The following is a 3718-nucleotide window of genomic DNA, read 5'->3' as shown; positions in this document are numbered from 1 at the left end:
ATGTTCGCTGTGTGGGTATAACTATATGTCCCTAGGTTACTCCCATAACTTAGGCATCACTTTCAAACATGGGTGTTGCCTTCTACAAACTAACTTTACCTTCATTTGGGATTAAAGCTGTATATCACCACACCTGGATCTAAGCTTTTCTTTACCTGATACTTGCTCTATACCAGGCTGACCTTGAACTCAGATCTGCTTGCCTGACTCCTGGATTAGAGGCATGTTTGTATTCCAGCTGGATCACACAGACCTAGAGATCTTTGGCTTTCATCTCTTGCCAGCTGGATCACACAGACTTAGAAGGTCTCTGGATGTGATCTCTTGCCAGAACAACCATATTCTGAATTAACATTCCTTTACACCATAGAGCTGGAGTGCTGGATCTGAAAAGAGATGAATCCTGAACCCCAGATTCTAAACAAAGGCTCTGAAAAGCAGCAGAGAAAAGGTGACTCCTTGGTGCACAGAGCAGCCCTTACTCTAAATGAACACCTCAAAAATGGCAGGGTGACTCACTTTCTTGGAACATGGGTGGCTATGAAGGGACTTTGTAGATGCTAACATGGAGTGACTAAGTGGCTAACTCTATGAATCAGGACCAATAACCAGAGGAGATGAGGGACATGTATGAAGGTGCCAACAAGTCAACAGAAGAATGACCACTGAGGAACAGGAGATGGTTGGCAGCTCTGAGAGATTGCCTATAGAAGGAACTCCTGAGATGGATGACCTATGCCTGCCCCTCCCGTGTGTGGAGAATGAGATGCCACCACAGAAGGACATTTCAAAGGCTATGGAGCTACCTCCATGCAGAGGTGACTGGACCAGAAGCCAAGCAAGAGTGATGGCTGCTTATAGCTGTTCCTCTGCTGAATCGGAAGAGGGACGGTGCTGAGGACTAAAATGGATAGACAAAAACAAGACAACCAATTCTGCTGGCTAATTATGGACCTTTGACCCTGTTTCCCAGATGTGTTCAAAGAAGAATTGTCCAAGGGGGAATGCAGGTTCCTTCTGTGAGGACTAGACTCTGTCAACCGGGAACTACTCACTAAGCTTGGGGTAAAAGAGTGTTCCTCAATTGCACTGGATTTTTCAGGAACTTTGGACTAATGATGCCCAGGGAGAGAAGGGAAACACAAACATGCTCATCTTACTGCTGGGCAGTCATGTGATCTCTGAGGCCCCCTTGAATTGAGAAAGGTATTCAAAATGAATGATGCCACCAGTAGATGCTTGAACTGGGAAACTGGAATGTCCCATCCAGCTTTGTGTGGAAGTGACCCAGGTAAACGCAGGTACTGTAGATAAAGACAGCATGAACAGGACACCAAGCTGAGCTAAAGCTTGCTTCTCAATTTCAAAGACTCGCATAGGAACGTAGAATGAGCTCTCAATATGGTTTCTACCTTTCACAAGGGAGTGAGGTGCTGCTGGTCCTCTGAACTCAACTGTGTGTGTGTAAGATATCAGGCTCCAGAGAAGGATAATCAAAAAAGACAGCAACTAGGGAACATGCGAGCCATACAGCAGGCACACAATAATTGCCTGAATTTTCTCTTACACACTAGGAGCTGTGTTTTCCAACATGAAGGCAGTCTACGATCAATCTAAGATAATTATGTTCAAGGTTTTCAAGGCACATACGGTTTAATATGTGGTTTGTTTTTGTAAATTGATCTCAGACCTTCATAAGAATTGTAGAAAGAGCTTTCTCAAAATGCAGGTTTCAAGACACAGCATTGGACAGAATGAGGCATCCCTAGGGCTGGCAGTTGGGAAACTGTATGCTACCACAATTCTCACAGCCACTAAAATGCCAGACTCCAGCTGAACAGGTGCTTACGGTCTCTCTAGCTCTTCACCCCCTCCATGAGCCCTTTCCTGACCACAATATTTAATACCTATCCATCCTTCACCCAACTCCGGTGTCCCTCGCCTCCCTCCTACTTCCCCACAGTCGTCTTCAGTTGCCGTCACTGTCATTGGTACATTTCACTCTTCTTTTCTTATCCGCCCATCCAGGGTACCAGCTTTACAAGGGGAAAGCACCTTGCTTTGTTCACTGTCACTTCCCGGAGTCCAGGCCAGTGCCTGGCACACAATGGGCACTAGGTAAATATTTTTAGACTATTCTTTGCTGTGTTCTATGCTCTCTTTTAATTCAGAGAACCCCAAAAAGAAAGTCAAAGAGGTAAGAAAGGGACCAGTTGTGGCAGGCTATGCAGTGACATGGTTAAAAATAAACAACAAAAGACAAAATCTACTAATCTGGAAAGTATCAATACAGAGACTCTGTGATCTTTTAAGAGAATAAAGGAAATTAATAAAGGAAATATCCTTTAAACATGGCCATTTTCTCTACTGATTTACAGAGTCAGTGCTCAGCAGCACTCAGAGACATGGCCTAAACCCAGCGATGGAGGGCCTAAGCCTCCTGTCTTAGACCGTCCTCAACTCTGTCCCTCTTCTTACGGCTTTGGTCAGCCTGCTCCAAAGCTGATACCTTCAATGGCCCCACTGGGCACCACCCTCCTTTCCTTCAACAACAAAGAAAGGGTGTGGTTTCAAGCATCTGGACATGGGGTGGCGGGTGAGGGGCTGTGACTTCACAGAAGAGATACATCGTTATTTTCTTGTGCCAGGATCATGTTTCATTTAGCCGACTTGTAGCCGACTTGGCTCCACATCTACACAGCATCCCTCAGGCAAATAACACAATTAAACAAATGGAGAGTAGATTTAGTAACAACAAATTCCTCGAAGCTGTTCATTGTTTCACATGCTGTTTTAAAATTCTATGAGCATTTAGAAGGATCAATCTCCCTGTATCTCATGGGGACACACATTGTATGGAAACTGTTGTACAAAAAAAAAAACCAAAACAAAACAAAACAAAAAAACAAAAAACCAATGGAGACTTGAAAACACACACACACTCATGTTTTAGGAGGAGACATTTTTCACAATCCAATAAATAAATAAATAAATAAATTACAATTATAAAAATAGACTTAGAATATGTATGGAAACATTCAGGCCAAAATGGCAAAGAAATGGAAGAAATCAAGTCTGAGATAGGAAGCACACAAATCACCAGAAAAAGAATTGTGTGCTAGACCAGAAGTATTGACTAGGGGACCAAGGACCTGGAGGGTTCTCTCAATTGTACCAAGTATGCCATGCGTAGTTGTAGCCTAGGACGTTGACTTCTGTGAGCATCTACCGTAGGAAACATGTTTAAATCTCATTGTCGCCATTATGACCATCTCCGAGCACCACGTGTATTGCTGTTTACTTCCTGCTTTCTTTCAAGTCCACTGTCTTCATTCGGACCCAGCCACACACTATTCATTATAGTCCCTGGAGCTTGTACATCTCCCATAATAAATACATTTACTGAAAAAGGAAACTAATTAATATTAAAGGAAGGCCAGAATCACTGGTCTTAAAATAGAATGCACGTCAGAAAAAAAAAAAAAAGTTGTATAAGGGGCTCCTGCTTTTGGTCATAGCAGACAAGTTTGCTTCAGACTAAATCCTTTGCCAAGAACAACTTTAGACACTGGATTAAACACATAAAATATAAGAAAAGAAAGACAAAGAGCCTCTGTCTGAAGACATTCAAGAGACACTAAGGCAACTAGGGCTAAAAGATCCAAGAGAGAAGCGAAACACAGAGATAAATCTAGCCAACAGGACTGCCAATTGGTAA

This window comes from Acomys russatus, chromosome 3 (assembly GCF_903995435.1).
Source record: "Acomys russatus chromosome 3, mAcoRus1.1, whole genome shotgun sequence".
NCBI lineage: Eukaryota > Metazoa > Chordata > Mammalia > Rodentia > Muridae > Acomys > Acomys russatus.
The sequence above is the reverse complement of the archived record's forward strand: the minus strand, read 5'-3'. Positions refer to the sequence as shown.